Here is a 26,852-nt window from a genome sequence, read left to right as displayed (position 1 = left end):
TTAGCTGCGTCTCTTGTCGCAAAAACTGACAATTTCATCTGAACGTGAATCCTGGGCTGCTTCTTCAAGTGCCTGGAGGAATTGCATCACGGAACCTACAAGGTAATTATTAAAAATGCATAGATGGTCATGTAGGTACAAAAAAATTGGGCAACTTGTCTCCAGAAAAAAACATTAAAAGGTCCGCATATGTCAATGAATTAGAGTCTGTTTTCTTCTAACAGCTGCTATTTTGGGAATTCCTCTGAGGATGTTTAAAGAGCAAGTTTTGTATATTGAGGTGGCTGCTCCATTGTCGCGGACAGTTGAAACCAGAGTAGGCTATTGAGGGGAGCTAACGGTTTTGGCACTGGTTTTGGGTGTTAAGTATCAACTAACATGTTTATGCCCGCCCTTCAGATGTCCACATACAAAGACCCCTTTCTCTCCCTTCTGGCAAGAATCCAGGCCAATCTTGGAATGCTTAGTCCCCCGCCCATCATTAAGGGCACTGTGTTAATCGTGGGGCTTCATCTCAGAAGCACCCTGGAAAGGAATGCTCACTGACCCACAATATCCACATTTCCGCTTCTGTGGAAATTGCATGCATATGAACATGGGGTTCTGAAGCAGAACTAAGAAACAATCAAGTTCAAGTTCACTTAAAACTACCTAGAGATTTAATATGTTAGCCAGGCTAATGGATAGGTCATTGAGTTGTTGCAATCACTTAAAAAAATGTGTGTTATATTAGAAGTGTATGATATATGTATATCTATGATATAAATATGAGATTCTTTCTCACCATTATTTCTGTGAAGAACACAGATACCACACACTTTATTCAGCGAGTTGTAGACCAAGTTTTAGGCTGCTAAAAAGATGTTAGCTTGATTTGAAATAATACGTTCAAGTTGGGTTTAATAAATACGATGATAAATAGGTAGACCGAGAAAACATTATATCCTTCCTTATAGCTTTAAGTCGAGTACTAGAATGTCCCGGAATAACTAAAAAAAAAAAAACCAAAACTTTCTTTTGTGATCTATTTGGCATTAAAAGTATCTTGATGTTCTGTAGGCTTTGTTAGACTGAAGATTTTAATGAGTTGTATGTTTATGAATTTATTAAAATGAAATCTAGAATCAATGGAGAAGAGAAATTTGAATCATTCTAGTAAGTAATTTGCAAGGTGTTTCTTGGAAAATATAGAAGAAAGGAGTAAATAGTTTGTTTTGTGAATATTGCAGGTTGGGCATCTTCAACTTGTTGTTGGGGGAAGGAGTGAAACATAATCTCACATCTAAAGTTTTCGGGATATTTATATCACATAAATGATTACTTTTTGCTTAAACTTGTGACTTATTTAGGTTACATCTAGAACATTATGGTTCTTCTCAGATGCTTAATATATTTGTTTTTATGATTCAAAACTGAGTCTTGACAACCATGATTCTGTTCTCTGTCCTATGAGTTTTGTTTTGTTTGTTCATTTGTTTTGGTTTTCAGATTCCACATGTAAGTGAAATCATACAGTATTTGTCTTTCTCTGTCTGACTTATTTCACCTAGTATAATGCACTCAGGTTTCATCCATGTCGTTACAAATGGCAAGATTTTTTTTTTTTATGGCCGAGTAGTATTCCATTGTGTACATATTTTTTATATATACATATATAATATATACATTTAATTTATTATAAATTATAATAATTATAATATTAAAATATATAATATATCAACATATTACATATTAATAGATATTACATCTTCTTTATCCATTCATCTATCACAGATGGTATCTAGACTTATTGTGGTAGTCAATGACAGTGTATACAAATATCAAATCATTATGTTGTACACCTGAAACTAATATAATGTTATGTCAATGATACTTCATTTAAAAAAATGAGTCTAGGAGCACCTGAATGGCTCAGTAGGTTGAGCGTCCAACTCTTGATTTTGGCTCAGGTCATGATCCCAGGGTCATGGGATTGCGCCCTACTTCAGGCTCTTCACTGAGCGTGGAGCCTGCTTAAGATTCTCTCTCTCTCTCTCTCTCTCTCTCTCTCTCTTTCTATCTTTCTCTCTCCCCCTCTTCCCCTCCCCTATGCATCCTCTCTCTCTCTCAAATTTAAAAAATGAGTCTTGAATCTTTAGAAAAGCAGAAAAATTCTCCCCTATATGCCAACTATTTTACATATTTATGCTGTCCAATTTACATTTTTTCTTTCAAGATATTAGTGCAAGAAAATAATACTGATGACTAGAATAATTTGTTTACTTCTTTAAAAAGTCCTCACACATTAGTTTTACTTATTACTTCCCCAGTTACTTTGCCAGTATGATATGTTTTTCAGAGGAGCACAGGCATGATTCTTCACCCCTCAGGCTCGAACTGTGGTTTTACAAATCCTTAGGACTGTATGCCTGGCACATAGCTGGCACTCAGTAAATAATGTTTGAATACATGATTGGATAAAGATCTTAGTGATTTGTGTGAGTGTGGGAGGAAACATTAGGCCCCCTCCCCTCCTCTATGTGTGCACTCCGCAGAAGTCACAGCATTTGACAGGCCTACAGCATGGATCGGATCGCTTAGGTTTCATGAGAACAGGCTACAGCTGCTAGGTCCTTTGAGACCAGGCTGCTATAGCCCTTTGTGCCATTGCTGGGAGTGGTCAGACTTACCCAGCCTCACTTCCCTGTTACCACTATGGAAGTGGTAACTTCAGTGGTAACTCCAGTCTTCTACTGGAGACAAAGGAAGATCAGGGGAGGCAAAGCAGGGTAGATCTATCCATTGTTTGTTTTCAGAACTCTCTTCTCCATTCAGCTCTGTTTCCCCTCTCTGATCCAACACCCCGTTGACCTTACGATAGCACCCCACCTCTCTTTGATATTTAATTTTCTGGTGTTTCCATAGTCTTGTTACTCCTTTGGCATTACTTTAGATTTTACTTTGTCCCATGGAACTGCTTCAGCTCTGATGTCTTATTATCACATTTTCTGACCATAATCCATCATTTTTTCCTTTCTCAGTCACAGCCAGATAAGAACCTCCAGTTCCTTGAACTCCTTACCTTCCCCCTTCTCTTTTCTGCCTTACTTAACCTAGACTTTGTCGTCCATCCTTTTAATTATCCTCTTGCCTACAGCCTTCATCCCCCATTGTTCCACACGCTGGTGGAACACAACCCTGGTTCAGTCTAGCTCTTTGCCTCCTCCAGTCCTACACCAAGCTGCCATGCCCACTTGGCAAACTAGAAATTTAGTCATCAACCTTGACAGCTTTTTTCCCACTCTCCCCTCCCTCCCCCACCCTGCCCAGGTTCTGTGCCTCTTCCCTCAATACCTCTGAACTTTTTCCTCCTCCCGTGTTGCCCACGGCCATGCCTATAGATCAGGTTGCTATTACCTTTCACCCACATAGCTGCACTAGTTAACTGGTCTTGCTGCCCTCAGTCTTGTGTTCCTATTAGCCAGGCTCTGCACAGCAGCTATAATGTTCTTCATACGTTTCAACTATGATCAAGAAACTCACTTCTGAAACCATTTAATGGTTCCTTGGTTAAAGGCAGTGTTCAAAGTTTTAATTTTTTTTTTTAACATTTATTTATTTTTGAGACAGAGAGAGACAGAGCATGAATGGGGGAGGGTCAGAGAGAGGGAGACACAGAATCCGAAACAGGCTCCAGGCTCTGAGCTTTCAGCACAGAGCCTGATGCGGGGCTCGAACCCACGGACCATGAGACCATGACCTGAGCCGAAGCCGGCCGCTTAACCAACTGAGCCACCCAGGTGCCCCCAGTGTTCAAAGTTTTAAAGATGGTGTATCCCTGTGTGATCTGACTTCTGTCCATAGCTCTGATTTTGCCCCCTGCCTCTTGCCTCTCCTTTCTGCAACTCCAAAAGTTGCTTTTTTTTTTTTTTTTTAATGTTGTCTGTTCCTTTACTTTTTTCTTCTCCACTAGCACCATGAAAACTAAGTAGGGTCTTGGGGTGCCTGGGTGTCTCAGTCGGTTAAGCGTCCGACTTCGGCTCAGGTCAGGATTTCGCGGCTGGTGGGTTCGAGCCTGGCATCAGGCTCTGTACTGACAGCTCAGAGCCTGGAGCCTGCTTCGGATTCTGTATCTCTCCTTCTCTCTCTGCCCTTTCCCTACTCACACTCTGTCTCTCCATCTCTTAAAAATAAACAAACATTAAAAAAAAAAAAAACCCAACCAAGTAGGGTCTTGATTTCCTTTCCCCAAAAAGCTGCTACCTCATTCCCAGGCAAATGAGGAGAATAGGACTTGAGGCTGGAACCACTGTTAGGGTCTCCCTCCCCCAGTCCAGAGCCAGGGAGAGGAACTGACACATGGAGAGGAAGTGGGATCAGGGAGGGCCTACTCCAAGTAAAGCCTACACTCGGTCTAGTCTTGCTTCTAGGGATGGGAGAGGCATGACTGACTGTCAGAGCCAGGGTGGTGCCTAGCTGGGCCACAGCCCTCTGTAGGGTGGTCCAATGAAACTTGAGGATTCCCAGCACCGCTGGTGTCTGGTGTTTCAAGGTTGCTGTGGCCATAGACACCTCTTGGACCTCTTGGCTTTAGTTCCCCAAAAAGCCAATGGTGACAGCAAGTGGTAGACAGGGAAAGCAGACCCAGCCCTGAGAGCCTGCAGGCTGCACAGGAGAGTAGCCAACTTGGGGTGGAGGCAGCTGGATCCAGGGAGTGGCTGACCCACGAATCATAGATGCTCTTGTTGGGCAGCACCCCCTAGAAGAGGGCATCTAGATCCCAGAGCAGCCCCCAAAGAGGAGGGGAAGGGGCATGTGTTTTAAGGGCCACCCCCTAGTAGGCTGGGCTGGTTGAAGGTGGGCACTGGGGACAGGATGTGGGTGGTAGTGGAATCAGGGGCATTATCACATGGGGAGTGTAGATTGGCAGCAGGAGGTGGGCAGGTGTCCCCAAAGTGAAGCCCTGTGACTCCTACTGGATAGTCCCCAGGTGCCTAGGGTACCCTGCCGTAAGTAGAGGAGCCAGGCTCTGTGCTCAGGGGAGAGGGACGAGGGCCTGATGGTTTCCCCCTGGGAAGTCTCCTCCTGGGCCTGGGGAGGGGGCAGAGGTGCCAGAAAGTCCTCTCAGAGGTCAGAGGTGGAGTGGGCACCTCCACTGTGCCCAGAGCCTGCCCGACTGGGGCTGGTCTGTGGCCCCCCTCCCTGAGGTCCCTTAGCAAAGACACTATGCTGAGGCCCTCACTAGGCAGTGTCTGGGGTCTGGGCAGCCAGCAGGGCCAGCCGTGCAGCACCTAAGGGCCTGGGTCCTTGGCGAGGGTTCCCCGCACCCCTCCTGCTCTGCCAGCGCCGGCACAGGGCAGTGTTCTGCAGCCGAAGCACCTCCACCGGGATCAGGCTCACATCTACTGCCTGGGAGTTGCCCTTGGCCTGGGGCTTCTCAGGGTCCGTAAGTACTTTGCAGAAGCATCCGAAGCATGGTTGGAGGAAATGTTGTGGTGGATGGAATCCTCCCAGCCCTCGTAGTCCTCCCAGTAGTTGGGGAACCCAGCCTGAACCTGACGGATGATCTGGGCCAGTTTCAGCCTGCGGAGGGCCCGGTCTGGATCCCCCAGGAAATCATGGCCAAGTAGGCGTAGGTGTAGGGGGTGCTTGTCGGGCTGCAGGTATCTCTTTTTCTTCCTCTTGGGGGGCTGGGAGGATGATTCCGACCAGGGAACCCCCAGGCATGTGTTGCTGCAGGGCCCCACGCAGAGGAGGTGAGCAATGTGGGCAGGGGCCTGGCCCCATGGAGGCCTCAGGGCAATGGGGCAGTGTGCTGAGGCAGGGCTGGGGGTCTGGGGCTGCCAGAAGCGCTTTTCATTCTGCCCATGCTCTATGCACTCTCTTCCCTTTGCGAATTCTCTTTCTTTCACCCTCCTCTTTACCCTCTCACCTCCAACTTTATTTCTCCTGGTGGGTGAAATACTCCTACTCATCTTTCCGGTTTTTGTTTACTGCTTCAAGGAATTCTTCCTGAGATCCCTCTCCCTCCAAAAATAATCGGACTTAAGCACACTGTATCTCCTCCAGGCTAATACTTAGAATCCTGTATTCTAATTGCTTATTTATCTATATCTCCCACTGTTTCATGAAACCCATGAGGGCAAGGACTCTACCTGCCTTGTTCATTGTTGTGCTCCCAATGCTTAGGACAAGGCTTATAATATACTAAATGGTTAATCATTATTTGCAGCAGAGAGTGTAGAGTGATGGTCAGGTAAGTAAGTGAACAGGAGCCCAACTGCCTGGGTTCAAATTCTGAGGCTGCCAATTACTTGCTTGGATAATCTTGGATAAGTTAATTAACTGCCTATGTCTAGCTTTTTCATCTGTAAGATGGGGATTATAGCAGTGTTCACCTCATCTGGGTATTGTGAGCACTGAATTAATACATGTGAAGTCTTTAGAACAACACCTGACACACAGTAAGCACTCAACTGACTGCTGATTTGTCAAAATATTTAGTATGGCCATTAAAAAATAATGGAAATCTATCTATCTATCTATCTATCTATCTATCTATCATCTATCTACATCTACAGATATATCTAGCTGAAAATGGCCATATTTTTACACACCTTTATGAACCAGTTGCACATATTAAATTGGAACTGTGACTCAATCAGTTGAACAAGTTCCCCATTTGAATAATAGAAACATCAGTCTAGATTTTGTGATGTCGAAAGCACAACTATGTGCCCTTCTACACATTAACCTGGGCTGCTTTGTCTTTTTTGTCTGTCTGTTCTTACAGTGATCTCCCCCAGCACCACCAGCAGGGACTCTGGCTATGACGCTGGCCGTGTCTGCCTTTATATCCAGCTCTAAAACCTGGCATTATCAGGCTTACTGGGTTTTCAAATTAGAGCTTTCCTTAATTTTTAGAGGTTTGAGATGGTTCTTCACTGACACGGCGTGACCAGAGGTGGAAGCAGTCACACCCTTTTTTCCCAAGAGGAAGTTGGATTTCCAACCATCTTTTATCAGTAAGAAGATAGAAGCTTAGAAAGGCCTAGTTATTTGTCCAGAGATACGTATCAGTTAATACTAAAGCCAGGAATAAAGAACTAGATTCCATGGGTCTCTCTTGAATTCACACTAAAACAGTGTATAATTAGGAAAGGAAAAATCAAGTATGAGAATATAAAATATGGTATTCTTTTTGAAACTATAACTATGAATTTATGCTACACTAGTCCAATTTTCTCATAAGGTGAAAAGAATGGATAAAAAGAGGTCCTTCAGCGTGTGTATGTCTGTCTGTACATACATTATGTCTCCCTCTCCTTCTCTCTCTCTGCTCCCCTATCTATCTATAGATATACATACTATATTGCCTGTGAAAATAAAATGAAGCATTGGAGAAGACATTAGATAACAGTTGCTATTTCTAGGTGTGTTGGGGCCAGACCTTTGTTCAATTTGAACTTCGTCTCTTTGGAGAGTGAGGTGAAAATCTTTCATTTGTGTCCTTGGTTGCCCGCGGACTTAAATCCTAGGTTCTGCTATGTGAGCAGCACTCATTTCCTTCTCTCCTTTTTACCCTGTCAATCTTCTGCTATGATGCACTCTTCACCCAGAGGACACTGCTTCCTAACTGCTTTCTCATTGGTCTTTGGCAATCTAGTTTCTGGTCTTTTCATTCTACGTATAAATAACAAAAGTCACCTGTTGTCTTCTGACATTTTCTTAGCTGTGATTCACCTTGAAATTTCTTTCTGGGTAATGCTGTCTATCAAGTCTACATCATTGAGACATACCCCTGCTCTGGTGGCAAGGACCCTGATCTCATCCTGGTCATGCTATCCTGGTTCTCTCCTGCCTTGTCCTTCTTAGCTTCCTCCATTGGCTCTTCTTCCTTCTTGCATGTTCGACAAAGGATTCACCAAATTGAAGCCTCTTCTTTTTCTACTCTATTTTCTGCCCTTTGAGCATTCCATTCTCTTCCACAATTTGTGCTGAGCTTCTTGTGAGGAGGAACTCTGTTATTCTTATTTCTATTCCACATACTTGGCACAATACCTGGGTCATGGTAGGTGCTCAAAGTGGTCTGTTGCCTTGAATGTAAGCTATGTCGAGGATTCCAAAATTTAAATCAGTAATGGGCTTTCTCAACTTCGAGTTCCAATGACATTACTTACTTTCTGTGCATTTCCAATAATAATAAAAATAGTTACTGCTATTAAGCGCCAGTTGTGGGTTGGTCAGCTTGCTAGGTGATCTCAATACATTATTTGTACTCTATACAACCCTACAAGGTACACATTATCATCAGCACTTGGTGTAGGAGGAAATCAACATCTATTTGGATATCTAGTGAGTATCTCAGACTTACAGCCAATGAAGAACCCTTGCCCCAAATCTGCTCGTATCCAGTTTTGCCCCCCAGGAAGCAACGCTCTATTCATGAAGTTATTCTCCACTCAGTGCTTTGCTTTCCGACATCTGATCCACTAACATGTCTAGTTGACTACAAAAAGTACTTCTAATCTGTTCGATTTTCTTCATTTTCCAGGTCAGGACATCATCTTTTCTAGACCAGGGCAAGAGCCTCCTAACTGGGCTCTCCTTCCATTCCCCTGCCCGCCGTTCTCCACACAGCAGCCTGTGGTCCTTTAATCAGATCATGTTACAGGAGTCATTACACCCTGCTGTGGCTGCAAAAACTATTTACCGGTTTGACTTGATGGTATCAGCAGTGTGGCTGCACTCGTGCTCTACTTTAAGACAAATGTTTGAAAATTTAAGTTAGCTAAATATATAAACTGAGGATTGATTCACCTACGAAGGGACTAACATCTACATCCATAGGCAAACCTAAGAAATGACTATTTTATTAGGGTATTCTATACTTTATAGAAACCTAGTCTTTCTTTAAATAGCAGGTACTTAAAATATTAGCTCATTTACCATAATTTATTTACAAAGCACTTTGAAGGAATATACTGAATACATAAGGTGAGGAATGTGCATACCCACATATGGACAATGTATGCTTCTTAAATTTTATTATCCTATTCAAGCAAGTGCAAAATAATATCTCTTATAATATTTGTATTGCCTACAATTTTGATTTTCATTGAAATCTAACTAATGGAAGAACAAACAACCAAAGAGAGAAGTAAGGTAGCCGAGGGAGCTGTCATTCTTGGTGCATGGTTCTGGCTTTTAAATTCCTATTATGTATTTGGGATCAAATTGGCTGGTGTTGGCTGTGAGACTCATAGATGTCACCTGCTCTTGTTGTTTCTGGACTCAGGTACTCTTATCCAAAAAGCAAATACTTGGTTATTAAATATAAGTCCTGTGTATCTTGATGCAGTATTACAGTGCATAAAAATTTCTCATACAGATAGATTCATGTTCATGTCTTTGAACAAATATTTTTTAAAAATCCAGTCATTTTTTATTAGAAGAATATGACTTTTAGTGATTATCAGTGATTTATCAGTAATGCAAATATTTGTCTCTCTTTTAATTAGTGGAGACAAGTTGCGAGCTAATTGTGTTAATGTCTGCTTAACTGGTGCAATTTTCACTGAAAAATATTTACCTATTTCTTAGTCTGAACTTGCTCTCATGGAAGAGCAAGGGTGGAAAATGCCTAAACTTTTTTCTACATATAAGGGTTTTATCAGAGTGTGTTTGTTTGTTTGTTTGTTTGTAATTTGCTCTTGAGTTTTTTTCTGAAGTTTGTACGTTTAAGAAATTATTGACTTAGGTAGAGAATTTGTTGTTTAGAATATCTCTGTTGATCATTTGCAAATAATGTAGTTACTCTTCAGCTATTAAAATAATCATATTTTAAAGTATGGGAGGGAAAATGAAATATAAGGGTATTTTCATCTAAGTCTCCATCAAGAGTAAGATTACATTTTGGAAATTTATGCTCAGATTCTTTATTTTGCTTAAAATTTTCTCATTTATTCCCATTTTCCTTTTCCTTCTTCCTTTCTTTGTGGGCTTTTCTTCCTCATGTAAGCTCTTATAGCCAAGGGTTACATCCTAGGTAATCTCTTCTTCCACATCTGCATGAAATTTATTATCACTGCTAGGTTCACTCACTTCCTTGGCTTCAACTGTGCCCATGACAATAACAAGCAAATTTATATCTTTATGCCTTACTTCTCAACATCTGAACTGTTTTTCTAGGAGTAACTCAGACTCAAAATGTCCCAAAGTGAACTTACTAACATCCTTATTCAAACTTCCTCTTCTCATATTTCTATCTTGGTTAATGCTTGGCCAAGGGACTCGCCGTCTCCCCTGTGGCTCAGACTAGAAACTATGCCATTCTGGACTCTGATCTCCATCTCACTCTCTATCTTATGTTCTCAGGGTCACCAAACCCTGTTAATACTACCGCTAAATATCTTTTTGTTCTATTTCTTTCTGTGCAGACCCATCATCTGACTAAAATCCTCACCATGTCTTGCCTGTGCTTTAGCAACAAAATCTCAACAAGGTCTACTTGCCTCCAGTTTTCTTGGTCTCCATTCCCTTCTTTATGCTGACACTAGGGTAACATTTCCATAACCAAAATATGATTGTGTTATTTCTCTGCCTTGAAACCTCTGATGGCCATACTCTATCAATTTTAAATGCTATTGCAGGATGTATAAAGTCCTTCACAACTTGTCTTTGTATCCTCATGAGATGCTATGTAATGGTTAGGACCTGTGCTATAAGAGTGACTAGTCAACAATTCTGTATTATTCTTATTCTTATTCTTATCATTACTTTTTAAAATTGAGGTCCAATTGGTATATAACATTATATTCATTTCAGATGTGCAATCTAATGATTTGATTTGCACACACTACAAAGTAATCACTGCAATTAGTTTAGTTACCATCTATCACCATACAATTGACCCATTTTACCCTTTTACCTACCCCCCAAACCCGTTCCTCTCTGATAACCACCAATCTCTTCTCTGTATCTATGAGTTTTGTTTTGTTTGTTCATGTGTCTTGTTTTTTAGATTACACATATAAGTAAAATCTCAAGGTATTTGTCTTTCTCTGTGTGACTTATTTCACTTAACATTATACCCTCAAGATTCATCCATGTCGTAGCAAATGGCAAGATTTCCTTCTTTATTAAGGCTGAGTAGTAGTTCATTGTATACATACTACATTTTCTTTATCCATTCATCCACTGATGGACACATGGGTTATTTCCATATCTTGGCTATTGTAGATAATGTTGCAATGAACATAGTGGTGCTTTAAATTAGTGCTTTTGTTTCCTTCAGATAAATACTCAGAAGTGGAATAGATGGATCATGTGGTAGATCTACTTGTAATTTTTGGAGGACACTCCATAATGTTTTCCATAGTGGCTGCACCAATTGACATCCCCATCAATGGTGTACAAGGATCCCCTTTTCTCCATATCTTCTCCAATACTTATTATTCGTGTCTTTTTGATAATAGCTACTCTGACAGGTGTGGGTGATATCTCATCTTTGTTTTGATTTGCGTTTCCCTGATAGCGATGCTGAGCATCTTTTCATGTGTCTGTTGGCTACTTGTATGTCTATGGAAAAATGTCTATTCAGACCCTATGCCCCCTTTTAAAATTGGGTTGTGTGTTTATGGGAAAGCATACAGGGAAGACGTACAGTTTCAAGGACTGCTGGGCAATTACAGTGGGTCTGTCTCCTAACTGGCTCCTGGGAGATCATGGGGCTCTGTTCCCATGGTGGTATCGCGTCTGACAGCCTTGAGACCACAATATCGCTGATGTTTCAGCAATTACCCCATTCACTTTCCCAGGGCTTACAATACATTCTCTAGAAATAACTCCACAGTTTGCTTTTTTGCTGTTGAGCTGTTTGAGTTCTTCGTATGCTTTGGATATTAACCCTTTATTGGACTTATGATTTGCAAGTATTTATCCCCTTCACTAGGTTCCCTTTCCATTTTGTTGATAGTTTTGTCTGCTGTGCAGAAACTTTTTAATTTGATGGCGTCTCACTTGTTCATTTTTGCTTTTGTTTCCTTTGCCTTTGGAGTCAGATCCAAAAATTCATTACCAAGACTGATATCAAGAAACTTACTGCCTATATTTTCTTCCAGATTTTTTTTTACATTCAAGTCTTTAATGCATTTTGAGTTAATTTTTGTATACAAGACTGTGGTCTAGTTTCATTCTTTTGCATGTGGCCATCCAGTTTTTCCAGCACCATCTATTGGAGTGCCTGTCCTTTCCTGTTGTATATTCTTGGCTCTTTTGTCATAAATGAATTGACCATGTATGTGTAGGTTTATTTCTGGACTCTTTATTCTGTTCCATTTCCATGGATCTATGTGTCTGTTTTTACGCCCGTACCATACTCTTTTGATTACTAAAGCTTTGTAATATGGTTTGACATCAGGGAGCGTGATATCCCCACCTCTGTTCTTCTTCCTTAAGATTACCTTGGCTATTCAGGGTCTCTTGTGGTTCCATACAAATATCAGAATTGTTTGTTCTAGTTCTGTGAAAAATTCCATTGGAATTTTAATAGGGATTTCATTGAATCTGTAGATTGCTTAGGGTGGTATGGACATTTTAACAATATTAATTCTTTCAATTCATGAGGACAAAATGTCTTTCCACTTGTTTGTCTTCTTCAATTTCTTTCATTAATGTCTTAGAGTTTTCAGTGTGTCAGTCTTTCACCTTCTTGGTTAAATTTATTCCTAGATATTTTATTCTTTTTGATGCAGTTATGAATGAGATTGTTTTCTTAATTTCTCTTTCTGATAGTTTGTTATTAGTGTATAGAAACACAAAAGATCTCTGTATATTGATTTTGTATCCTGTAGCTTTACTGAATTCATTTATTTCTGCTAAGAGTTTTTTGGTGTAGTCCTTAGGGTTTTCTATATATAATATCATGATATCTGCAAATAGTGACAGTTTAAATTTCTTCCTTTCCAGTTTGTATGACTTTTACTTCTTTTTCTTGCCTAATTGACATGGGTAGGACTTTCAATACTCAGTGGCAACAGCGGGCATCCATATTTTGTTGCTGATTTTTTGTTCCATTGAGTGTGATGTTAGCTGTGAACTTGTCATATATGGCCTTTATTATGTGGATTATGTTCTTCTATGCCCACTTTGTTGAGTGTTTTTATCATGAATGGGTGTTGAATTTTGTCAAATGCTTTTTATGCATCTATTGAGATGATCATATACTTTTTATCTTTCATTTTGCCAATGTGGTGTATCACAACAATTCATTTGCAGATGGTGAACAATCCTTGTATCCCTGGCATAAATCCCACTTGATCATGGTCCTTTTAATGTCTAGTGTATAGTCCTTTTAATGTACTATTGAATTTGGTTTCTTAATATTATTTTGAGGTTTTTTGCTTTATGTCCATTAAACATATTGGCCTGTAATTTTCTTTTTTTTTGCTATGTCCTTGTCTGGTTTTGGTAGTAGGTAAATGCTGACCTCATAAAAATGAATTTGGAAGTGTGCCCTCCTCTTCAGGTTTTTTGAGGAGTTTGAGAAGGACAGGTATTAAATCTTTGAATGTTTGGTAGAATTACCCAGTGAAACTGTCAGGTCCTTGACTACTGTTTGTTGGTAGGATTTTGATTGCTGATCAGTCTCCTTACTAGTAGTCTATTCAGATTTTGTATTTTTTCATGATTCAGTCTTGGAAGACTATATGTTTCTAGGAGTTTATCTATTTCTTCTATGTTGTCCAGTTTGTTGGTGTATAATTATAAACAGTAGTTTCTCATGATCCTTTGTATTTTTGTGGTATCAGTTGTAATTTCTCTTTCATTCCTAATTTTATTCATTTGAGCCCTCTCTTTTTTCTTGGTGAGTCTAGCTAAAGGTTTGTCAAGTTTGTTTATCCTTTCGAAGAACCAGTTCTTAGTTTCATTGATCTTTTCTATTGTCTTTTTAATCTCTTTTTCATTTATTTCTGCTCTGACCTTGGTTATTTCCTTCCTTCTCCTAACTTTGGACTTCATTTTTTCTTCTAGATATAAAGTTAAATTGTTTATTTGAGATTTTTCTTGTTCTTGAGGAAGGACTGTATCACTATGAACTTCCCTCTTAGAACTGCTTTTGCTGCATCCCAAAGATTTTGGACTGTTGTATTTCCATGTTCATGTGTCTCAAAGTATTATTTGATGTATGGTTTGGTTTCTTCGTTGACCCACTTGTTGTTCAGTAGCATGTTGTTCAGTCTCCCCATAACTATTTTTTCCCCCCAGTTTTCTTCTTATAATTTATTTCTAGTTTCAAATCATTATGTTTGGAAAAGATAGTTGATATTTAAGTCTTCTTAAATGTATTGAGACTTATTTTGTGGCCTAACATGTGGTCTATCCTGGAGGATGTTGTGCATGCATTTGAGAAGAATGTATATTCTGCTGCTTTTGGACGGAATGTTCTTTATTTACCTATTTAAGTCCATCTGGTCTAAAGTGTCATTTAAGGCTGATGTTTCCTTATTGATTTTCTGTCTGGATGATCTATCCCATGATGTAAGTGAATGCTAAAGTCCCCTGTTATTATTGTATTGCTCTCTATTCCTCCCCTTAGTTCTGATGATGTTTGCTTTGTATATTTATGTGCTAACAATTTCGTATGATGAACTTCAAAGTTGCTGAGAGACTAGATCTTAGCTTTTCCCACCACAAAATAGAAATCATAATTATGTGATGTGACAGAGGTGTTAACTAATGCTCTGGTGGTCATCATTGCAATATATACATTTATGAAATCAATACATTTTCCTTAAATGTGCACAAAGTAATATGTCAGTTATATATTAATAATAATAAAAAAATGATGGTCTCTGGCTATCCAGGCTTGTATGTCAGTTTGCCCAACTGAACCTTGGGGGTATTATTTAACTTACCTAAATCTCAATTTTCTCATGTGTTAAATTTGGGTTATTTGGAAAAGTGTTTTGAGGATGAAATGAGTTAATGCATGTCAAGTGTTTTGAAGAGTAAATGTTGGCTAAATAATGTTGCATAAATAAAAACCCCTTTTTCCATGTGCATATGGAATTTCATGGTTTCCCAAACAGGCCACATATTGTCTTGCCTTTGGAAATTTGCATGTGGGGTTGTTCTGTTCAAGAAGCAACTTCAGTGTCCTTTCTCTTGTGAAATTTTCTCTAAGACAGGCTAAATGCATGACTCCTTTCTCTATGTTCCAGTGGGGCCTCATAAAAACCTTTATTACAGACCCTGTTGAATTGTTTTGCAATTGTTTATGTATGTGTGTCCTCAAATAGACTCTTGGAGTAGATGATCTTATTCATCTTTTTATTTCCCTCAGTGCCTATCATATAAAAAGTGTTCAATAAACATTTGTTAAAGGAATGGATTAATTGTGGAACTCTCCTTTTTTTGGACTCATGTTGTTTCAGTACCATAAAAGATTTTTTTCCTAAAAGACAAGAGTATTCCAAAGGGAGATTTAATAATTCTGTGACTTTAAAAAAAATCCACAGTTTGTTTAGGATGAACATTTACCTTCTCTGAAACTTCTATCCTGCTGATGTGAGCAAAATGAATACAGTGTTACCCTGATTAAAATTAGGTTAGATTAGGCTTTATTTAATTTGTATTTGGAAAATATGAAATTTCTAGACATAAAATGTTAAAGGAGAATTCGTTCTCTTCTCTTGCATAATTCTTTTGATGCATTATTGCCCTTTTACACTCAAAACTTGTTGATTGCCAGGAAAGTTGCTCAACACCACAGTTATATGTTGTGAGAATTTTTGAGTCTAATCTGGCAAATATTAGCAGTGTTGCTGAACTAGAGCAAAATGTCTAAGTAGGTGAAGTTTGGAGTTTGAAGCCTCCACTCCCAGCCTCCCCTCTCCCTCTGGGATCCTCTGCTCTCATGATGACCTCTGCTTTTTCCAGCCTGAACTTCCAGTCACCCTCCTCAGGACTCCTTCTATGTGCCTTTGCCAGCCCCTCCTGTCTCTGGAAATTTAGTGATTATTGCACTCAGTCCAAGATGGACCTGAGTTCTTCTGACCCCCATCTCAGGTAAATAATCTGCACTGCAGCATCTGGAAAGCAAGCTTTGGCCCAGAGGAGATACTTCAATGGTGGCAATAACATAGCCTTTATCAGGACCCTGTAAGAGACGTTTGATTAATGAAGAGCCCCTCCAAATCACTCCGTTATGGGTAAAGGACCCCTTGCATGCTTGCATGCTCCCAACCGTCATTGGAAACCAGAATGAAAAAGCAATTATTCTTTCATTCATTGTGGTGTTGTCAGAGGGGCATAGACTATGAGGTCAAGAAGACTCGGGTTTGAACTTTCTCCCCCAAAGTCTGGTTATGGTTGTCATTGCATGACTTCTTTCCCAGTTTCAGTTTCTAGCTGTGAAATGGGAATGATGTCACTATCTAGGAAGCGTTTTTCTAATGATTAAATGAGATAATGTTGGTCAACTGCTTAGATGGTTCTGGCACACAGGAGTATGTCATGAATAAAAGACATAACTATTAATATTTTCACTCGTTCAAACTTTAACTGATGGCTAACTTCATCCCAGCTATTGTGTTAATAACTGAGCCTTCAGGTAATCTCCTATCTCTATTTTAGCCTAAACTTTTGTGCTTATCTGTATTCAAACCCTTTCAATGCTTTCCCCAAGTAGTTTTCCACCTTATGGTTAGGGTCAATTCCCCTTGGGAAGACAGTAAATGTTGAGAATGGAAAAGGAGAAGACTGCCATTAGGACACAGAATTGATAGCCTGTCCCAGAATGCAATGTGCCACTGTGAAAATGATTTAGAGAATGTAGAATCTGCCAAAGTTAATCAAGGAGTATCAACAGCTTGTTGAAATCCCTTATATTTAGGGGAGAGGAGAAGAGATAGGGGGAAAAGGAGGCCATTCAGTAGCAAAGTGTTCAAAAGCATAAGTGTGAAGAGCCAATAATACTTAGTTTGGATGATCAGGTCCAAAACAGTGTGAGTTGTTTCCAGGTTCCATGCTGATCCCTTTTCCTCTTGGAGCAGCTCACCTGAATTACTTTTTAAAAAAAGTAGTAAAGGTTCAAAAGGTAGAGTAAGAATTTGTAACTTAGGCCACATACAGTTACTGTCCAGCCGCACTGGAGAGCCTACTCTTTGGGAAATATAAAATCAGGATCATTAATGTAGGCTCTTTAAGCATGTTTTCTAGAAGTTAGGAATATTTGATCACTGAGATTCACTGGAAGAATATTTGCTCCTTTTCTACACAATTTCAACGGCTTATTCTGCTGTACGTGTCAATAGCACATGTTGCTTATATCTCTGCAAGTAGAATCTGTCTGATACTCTCTCATAAACCTTTGATTAGCTCTCAGTTGCTTGAAGGCTATAATTCAGGGATCATTCAGGGATACAGTCACCCTCAGAAGATTGAGCAGACTCCTCCAGGGGAAAGCTGCCAAGTTTCTTTTTGGATGAATTTCTTCAGCAAAGATTTCAGTAGTCATATTTATGGAAAATTGCATTATCTTCTCCATTTATTTTACTATTGGACCAATAAACATCTTTTCCTAAAATGGACTCTGTAATGTAGCTTTTGCTACATCCTTTTACTATTGAAGTTTGATGGTCAAGCCATATGTACTAAAGTTGATATTAATGATGATGGGATCAGATTAAGTATAAGTACAATTTTTAATTTATCACAGTTACTTCATTCAAGCTTAACTGTAATTGGAAAGTTGTAACCAAATGCTTGACGGTATTATGTAAAGCAAAACTTTTATTTCCTTGCTCAAACAGAATTTACATGACAGTGTAACAAAATAATGAACGATGAGTCGGTAATGAATATATCCAAATTTTCAGGTAAGATTTTAACTTCAATTTAGGCAATTTTGCATTACATGAAATAAACTGTAGATAGCTTAAATCAACTTTTAATCATTCAGATATGTTTTTTTTTAAACAAATGATCTAAAGTAGCGCTTCTCAAACTTAAGTGTGCATTAGCATTGCTTGGAGGCCTTGTTAAAACATGGCTGGCCCTCCCTTTTCTCCTTCCTTCTAACCACTACCTCCCTAGCTCCCCCTGGGGGTTGATTCAGTTGGTTTGGGGTGGGGTCTGAGAATTTACATTTAGAGCAGAGTCCAATGAGGCTGCTGCTGCTAGTTGTGAACCACACTTTGAGAGCCTTTGATCCAGAGACTGTGGTGTAAGAGAAAGAAGAGAGTCTAAGGAAATGGATTTTATATCATTGGCTTCTCCACATACATGCAGTGTAACTTTAAATGGATTTCTTTTGGGGGGGGGGCTTATATGTATATTGACGAGATAGGGATAAGAATGTTTGTCTTGCCCACTTCCCATGGATGGGAGGATCAAAGACCACACTCTGAGTAAACACAGGACGGTATTAGCATTGACACAGAGTAGGAGTCGCTTGATGGAAGCATTGGCGCTTCTCAGGCTATTATTTACAAAAGGGTACTTTGAATTAATTGCGAAGAACTGTATTATAGAATGGGAATTCAAACCTCTCCATTTTCTAAGAGTTGTCTTAATTTACATGCTGCATAAATAGTAATATTTGTAGAGAACCTCAGGACTCCAATACATAATCAGGTCAGAGGAGCTGATTAGAGACAGTAAATTAATCTTCTTTTAGTACTAATTAGCATAGAAACTTGGTTCTGAGTCTGCATTTACTTAAGAAGACCTACATCTTTTCCTTCTCAGTCTTTTACTCATCCTGAAAGCGTTTAGGAGGGCCCACTGTGTGTTGGGCACCGTGCTAGAAGGGCGGTGACGGAGATGCACTTGTTGTGTTCATGGTCCGTAAACATACTTACAATTCAAAGTAGTAAATGTTGCATAGAGGAATGTGCTAAGCAGTGCAGGAGCAAGCACAGAGCAGGGAAGACCCGATTCTGCCTGAAGGGGTCAGGGAAGGCTTCCAGTTAATGTTGCTTTCTTTCTAAAAAGCAAATGGAGAGCTATCTCAGAGGCAGTTTCAAAGTCAGTCAAACGTATCACCCTCATAATCCAAAGGAAGGAGGAGAGATGACAGGAATGTGATATTTATTTAAGGAAAACAAACACCTAACAGCAAGATATGATTCCTCCCATTTTAAAAACTCTTGCTTTTGAAGGTCAAGTAGTTTCAATCATTTATTCACTCACCCACTCATTCACCCGCTCTCTATTTCTGAGCATTTAAGGGCTTATCAAAGCACTTACAATGAAGTCTCAATGGATTGTCATGGCCAGTAAGGTCATGAACGAGCTGGCTATGACATGGCAAAAGATGGTCACTGCCTCCCTCACTTTTTGCCTCTTAGCTCTGTGCTCCCTTGAACTACACTGGTTGCCTCTTGGTTCTTTACCAAACCACAGTCTCAATGCCTTTGCATTTGTTGTTTCTTCCACCTGGCTCTGTGCATGACAAACTCTTCTCATCCTTCTGGTCTCAAGGTACAGGTCTCCTCCTCAAGATGTCTTTCCTGTTCATGGAATCTGAGACCCATCCCGCTCATTTCCATGATCCCTCATCAGACCACTCTGTCCTGCTCCGCTGTAGCATCTCACCAGTTTACATGATGTGTTGGTTTGCTACTTATTTGTTATCCACCTTCCCTATTGTTTTGTCTCCACCGTCAATCACAATGCTTTGTGTACAAAAGAGGTTTTTAATTTCCATTTGTAGAATGAATAAATATTTGTCGAATGCTTGCCAGGGTTAGAAAAGTGATCACCTGAGATAAAGCTGAGAACTTTTTGGGGGGCTGGACTGCACAATGGAGCTCAAACAGGGGCTCCATTTTCCAAGTAGTGGGACTGGGATTTCTGAGCTTCCTCCCTAGGACTTGGCTCCCAGTAGGAGCAAAGGGGATCCATCTGCTGGCAGCACAGCCATGGCATGTTGTCACTCCTTTGCCTCACAAAGCAACTACTGCCTCTCTTGTAAGTGTTGCTGCTATACATTCGGGGAAATAGTCCGGAGGGATCATGAGGATTCTACTTAGCCTAAGACTTTCTTCTCGGTTTACCCAACCAGCAAGAACTTTTCTTTAGCATCCAAAGGGCATTACATTAGAATAAGTAGGCAGATAGGCTATGTTGCATTTGAATTCAATTCAAGAAGATTAAAAAAATTTTTTTTAATGTTTATTTTTATTTTTGAGACAGAGAGAGACAGAGCATGAATGGGGGAGGGTCAGAGAGAGAGGGAGACACAGAATCCGAAGCAGGCTCCAGGCTCTGAGCTGTCAGCACAGAGCCCGACGTGGGGCTCAAACTCATGGACCTCGAGATCATGACCTGAGCCGAAGTCGGACACTTAACCGACTGAGCCACCCCGGCGCCCCTGATTTTTTTTTTTTTAAACAATGTCTTGCACTTAGTACTCACCTGGGAGGCAATGAGAAGGAATAAAGGTTTTTGATATGTAGTCCCTGTCCTTAAGAAGCTTCCAGCTTAGATGAGGAGATAGGAAGTTTGGTTAAGTAACTGGTAAATCAAAATGTGGAGCGATTTCTAACTGTAAAATGTGATGAGCACATTGGACTTTGAATGCTTTAGGACAAAATGTTATATGTTCATAAAACGGCTTTATCTCTATTGGAAAATAGCCATGGTCTATAATGTAAAAGACCTCCTGGTCTAAACAAAAGATGTGTTGTCCAGTAGAACTTTTTGCAGGGATGGAAATATTTTATAATCTGTACTGTCCAGTAAGGGAGCCACCAACCACATGTGGCTTTGGAGCACTTGAAATGTGGCTAGTGTGAATGGGGAACTGGATTTTTAATTTAACTTAAGCTAGATTTAAATAGGCACATATGGCTAGTGGCCACTGTATTAAATAGTACAGGTCTATGGGGAAGGACAGAATTTGTGTCCACTGGAATGTTCCGCAGAACCAATATTATATATGTCTATATATAAAATAATTTTTTATGATCAGAAAATAATTTATCAGGGGTAGCATTGTGGCACAATATGTGTTTGTTATTATCATAAAATAAAAATTCTAAATAATATATTTGGGTCATCTGTAGCACCTTTAAAATGAGGTGGCTTAAAGGAATGTTTGTTTCTATTTTTAAAGCATATGTTCTTGAAAATACTCTATTTCTTGAGTTTGCAAACTTTGGTGCTGAGACTTCTATAATTTTCAAATGATTGTGATGACAGAAGGAAAAAAGTAATTGGAATTGTAGTTGAAGTGGGTACTCTGCAGAATTTTCTTTCACTAATTTAAATAAATCAACATCTTTCCTTGTATGTAAAATTTTTGAAATAAATGCAAAATTGTCTTAAGAAAGGGCTCATAAATATCCATGTACTTTTTGGATATCATTTAGTTAAAGGGCATGAGAAAGGGAGAGGGAGAGAGAGAGAGGCAGGGAGGAGGAAGCCGTATAAAGCGTAGCTTTTCGGCAAAATTTGGGAATAGTCTCTAAAGTTAGAGGAACTGTCAAAGACATAACTTGCATAATCCATTCATCCAACAAGTATAATCCAGATCAATCACCCACTATAAACTAATCAGTCACCCAAAAGACACAATCGTTCACCAACTCTGCTCACCTCACCCACCAATAACTCTTTACCAATCTTGCCTCAACTCCCACAGAATATTGAGCAACTGTGACTCATTCCTGCAAAATATTCCACTGGCATTAACTCAGGAAACTAAGGGTCTTAGAGTATTAAAAGCTTTCTGCAGGTAAAAAACCCAGCCAACCCACCAAACAAAATCTGCCCAGCATGGCAATTCAAAATTGCTCTATGAGAAAACGGATGCAGTTTTATCTGGACAAATTGGAATAACTTTCCTCCTGTTTTGCGAAAAAGAGCAATGAAATTCTGAAGAATGACCCCAGTTGTGGTTGTAACAAACAGTATGCCTTGTCTGACTTCTGATCGCTGGCTCTTAAATGCTTTTTTGAGATTTGCCTGCAACAAGAGTCCTGCATCTGGTCTTATTGGATCAGCTTTGGAAAGAAAACACAGTGAGACTTCATGACCCTGGTGGAATTATTTTGTTTCAGGGTGGAATGGTCTTTCAGTATTCCCTTAAAGTTTGCTGAAGAGCATTTATTTGATTTTTAAAAAATTGTACAGAGTAAGTAGAAGAAATCCATCATTCTGGAAAAAGTTTATCAGAAGATAAAAGCTGGCACTCTGCAGCCGGTCAGGGCACAATCATGGAGAGAGTACACATGAAAGATGCTGTAATCTCCAGAACAGAATCATTGAGGCACGCGTCTCTGAGTTCCGAGAGTGTGCCTGAGGGCCTGAGCCGTGTGCCCAGTGGTCATGTGCCCTGGCTGGTGAGTGCGGATTGGGAGGTCTGAGAGGGGCACACATGCCTCAGAACCACCCATATGCCCAGGGAATGGGTACACTGGGGTTCTAGAGAAAAGTCTCTCCAGAGAACACGCTTATCTGAAAGAAGTGTGGGTTTTCTTTAATAAAGAAGTGGGAACCCAAAGAACTTTGATCCGCTTGCTTTTTTCTTCCCCACATATTGGAGTAGGAGGTCCTTAAGTTGTGTGCGTGTGTGAGTGGGTTTTTATGGGTGGTGATGGGGAGTGTCAGAATGTGATCAGTAGCTGTTTAGTGAAGGCTCTTTGCAGGTGGTGGTGGTTAAGTGCTTTAGTGGGTATAATAGGAACGAGTTTAGGTGTTTAATTGGGGCCTCTGGACAGCTGTCACAATCCTGCCTGCAACTAGGGAGGAAGAAAGTGTAAATAATGAAATTCACGTAGAAAATTAAACTAGCTTGTGTGCTGGAGATCATTACTTACATGAATTACAAAATGAATATTTTATGTTTGACAGCTAAATCGGTTAATTTTTTTTAAAAATAAAGGGTTTGGATCAGTTGTGGAAGTGAACATTTCATCGAAATCTGTCCGGGAGCTTAACGCGTCTCACCCTAAATGCACGCAACTCTCATATGCTACAGAAACACTCAGCTATCGTTGATGAATCATAAATGGCCAACTAACCCAGACCTAGATTGTAACTCATCTTTGAGGTATTGAACTCACTTATTCCCCCCCCCCCAACCCCCAGCCTGAATTGGTGTGCCCAAATAAAGATGCTCTTCTAAAAAAATCCTCAGATGCTTCTGAAGTTCTTTGTTAAATCAGACTTACCCCGTGGAGGGGTGGTAGTGGTATTTGGAGTGTATCTCTCAGTAGAGCTCAGGAGGGATGAAAAGGCGAGCCGGTCCTTGGAGCGGATTGCCTGAATGGGCCACTTTGCATGTTGTGAACACATCTGCCGGGTGTCTTTCAGAGGAATAGAATCAAGTTGCCGCGTACGGAGGCCGGTGTCAGTTTATAATAGGAGGTGCAAATGCTTTTTCCTAGCCGTTGATACACTTTCAGAATTTCTTTGGGTTGAGGGTCTACCAGATAAAATACTTAAAAGTGATTGTCCAGGCTACTAACTCAGTGCTCAGTTCCAGGGTGAGCCAGAAACTTCAGAACCAATGGGCAAAGGACACATTGAATATGCCTACCAGGAAACATTTGGCGGATTAGAATAGCCGCTATTTTTGTCAGCAGTAGCTCCATTACTGGGCCTGTCCGGTGCTTCCAGGAGATGTTGGAATTAAAAGTGGGAAGTTGCACATTGTATCTATGTCCTTCAGAATATTCCACCAGTTTAAATAATCTTCCCCGTGGAAAAGTCTGTGGAAGACTTAGGTGACACGGTCACAAATAAACGCTTTACTTGTTTGGGAGGCCCTGGGCGCTGGTGGCCATTTGCCTTGATCTTAGCGGAAGGGAATATTTGGAAAAGGGAAAGGACAGACACTGTGGGGGAGACATTTACAGCTACATACGTACTGAGGCGGGGGCGGCAGCGTTTAGTTTACAAAAGGAAAGGTTAGGATGTGCAGAGATCAGTGCCGTTGTTTATCTCAGAGATTTATACAAAATACTCCAAAGCAGGATTCTTTCAGTTAAGGGCAGGGCTAGACCACAACGTACACAGGCTCTGGAGCCGGACGCCCAAGTGTGAGTTCCCATGTAGCCACCAGGCGGTGACTCAGCATCTCTGTGCCTTAAGTTTCCTTGTCTGTAAAATGATCACAACTGTACCTACCTCACTAGGTTATTATGAAGATCAAATTGTTTATTAGTAGTAAAATGCTCTTAATAGTGCCTACACATAGTAAATACTACTCGTGTTCATTAAATAAATAACACTGATACTTGAGGTGGCAACACATTCTTCAGACTTGGACCAAGACTGCTGATAAGGACGGAAGTCAAGAAAATGGATGAAAATTATTTTTGTCTTATGCTGCTTAGCATTTCTTGTACATACACCTTTCTTCAGAGTACATATTCAAGTTTTATCAGCTCCTTGTCCCTGGAGCTCCCCCAGGTGGGGGTTGTGGAGATACAGGTCCTCAAGACCTGGGATAGGCTTCCTAAAGAAGCCCCCTTTTGAAATCGAAGAGAGTGAAAGGCCCTTAGGTTTACATTTGACAAGTGTGACTATTGGACAATCAAGTAGCTAGCAGAGTCTGAGGATAAGAACATTAGTTCAGGTCAGACATGTAAAGCAAAGTTAAGTCATGCTCTACCTCTGAAATGAAAGTCAATGCTGTTTAGAATAGATGCTATTTATTATTAAGGGTACACCCAAGCCCTATTTCTAGAAGCACCATGAGATGTATTGATGAGTCAAGTTCCATTTCCTTCTGATAAACTAGGCAAGTTTAATTCTCTATTCATAGGTTTGGTGAGGATAAATCACCAGCCTATAAGAACCATTAAGTTCTGATGTTGCGATCTACCTTTGCCCGAGGGCCCCACTCACCCCGCTTGTGCTGACAATGCAGTTTTGCCCACGTGTCTCCTTACTGGCAGCTTCGATCGAAGAGCTCCTTTCTCTTCCTCCATTTTTATGTTACCGGGGATGGAGATGGTCAGAACCAAACTAGCACTCTGCTCTCTATGTGCTGCAAAGTGGGAGAAAACAATGGATTGGACCTTGACAGAAAATCCTGAGAGGCTCATCAATTATCCCGTAGTTTCTCTTTGTCCCAGCTTGCTTTGATTGTCTCATTCTGCCAGAGCAGAAACCACGTGGTCCCTCTACGGCGACATTTTAACTTGTTTTCAAGGAGGCTTGCTCCTTAATGGTGTTGATGTCTACCTTGAGCTCACAGTGCTCAAGGATGCCTCCTATTTTCTGCTTAGTGGGACCCCAGGCCAGGTTGCACTTCCTGTCCTCAGCATTCTGTCTGGAACACACTGAGTTAGGGGCTCGGCTAATGCTAAGCACCCTGAGGTTGATATGTGTATAAAAGTGGTCAGGATTATTGGTGTCGAAGGGGTCTTATAAATGGCTCCTATTCCCCACCACATTCATAAATAACTGAGGGAAAGGCAAAAGAGTTGGGTGGATGAAGATAAAAACTCCAGTTTTATTCCTGATGGAGATGTTGGAGAGCACAGGTGAGGTATGCTGCCCCCGAAGGGCTTCCTAAACCAAGCCCGGAGTGAGACATAGTTGCCCACTCCACTCCAGGTGCACGAAAGAACCTCCTGTTGGAGGGAGAGGCAGAGCTGAAAGGAGAGTTCTCCTCGAGATGAAGGCAGATCTCAAAGGAAGCCGAACAAGTGGCCAAGCCATGGATACCAATTTAGGGTTCTCCTAAATTGGTGCTTACCAATTGAGCATTCTCCTAAATTGGTGCTTCTTCTCAGAGTGTGGTCACTGGTGCCATGAGGTCAAAAGTATTTGCATTTTCACTCTCTTTCTCTCAAGAGTGTATGGTGGAATTTTCCAGAGGTCACATACATGTAATATTACCAAAGGTTGACATGAAAATTCATCTACCTTCTCTTAAGTCTGACACTAAAGAGATTTGCAAAAGTGTTACGCAATAGTGCTCTTCTCACTACGATCTTGTTTGGCAAATATATTCTTTCATAAAATGTTATTTATGTCGACATCTGGTGAATTTATTCTTGTTATTTAAAAATAAGTAATCTTTAGAGTTCTCAGTTTTAATTTCTAATGCAGTAAATATTGATCAATATCACCCTCCTAACTAAAAGTTCTTAGGGGTTATTTATGAATTTTAAGAGTGCACAGGGATCCTGAGCCCAGAAAGCTTGAGGGTTGCTGTCTTAAATTAATAATCATATACATCCTGCCTTCTTCCCCAGGTAAGAATGAATGAGGGAGAAGAGAAACCAGAAGGTGTTAGCTTAGTACATTTCCCAGCACAGGGTGAATGCACTACCCGCCCCCCCTCACTAGGAACCCTAGGACAACCAGGGGTAGTAGCTGCTAAAGTTCATTGCTCTGATGTTTGTGAATGATGCCGGGAAAAGGCAAAACCCTTTTCTTAAAAAAATTTTTTTTTGTTTTCATTTTATTTATTTTTTAGAGAGAGAGAGAGAGACAGAACACACATGGGGGAGGGGCAGAGAGAGAGAGGGAGACACAGAATCTTAAGCAGGCTCTGAGCTGAGCTGTCAGCACAGAGCCCGATGCAGGGCTCAAACCCATGAACCGTGACATCATGACCTGAGCCCGAGTCAGTTGCTTAACCGACTGAGCCACCCAGGCACCCCATGGACAAAACCCTTTTAATTTCAAATGTAGTGACATTAAGTTCTCTGATGGCTCTGTGGATGGGCAATCGGTACCAGTGAAGAATCTTAAGCCGGATTTTGAGATGGGGAATTGTCTTAGAGTGTGGAGACTATGTGATATCTAAAAGGAAGTTGAAGAAGGAAACGGTAGATCAAGAGTCGCTGATACTCTGCAACGTATCTCCTGATCAGTAACGGCTTGGATACCCTCAAATGCAT

At 40.5% G+C, this 26,852-nt stretch overlaps 1 pseudogene; it reads right to left on the bottom strand.

The window, feature by feature from the left end:
* On the bottom strand, positions 1 to 26,852 carry LOC102963766 (annotated as a pseudogene).

Source organism: Panthera tigris, chromosome B2 (genome assembly GCF_018350195.1).
Source record: "Panthera tigris isolate Pti1 chromosome B2, P.tigris_Pti1_mat1.1, whole genome shotgun sequence".
In the NCBI taxonomy this organism is placed as follows: Eukaryota; Metazoa; Chordata; class Mammalia; order Carnivora; family Felidae; genus Panthera; species Panthera tigris.
The sequence above is the reverse complement of the archived record's forward strand: the minus strand, read 5'-3'. Positions and strand labels throughout refer to the sequence as shown.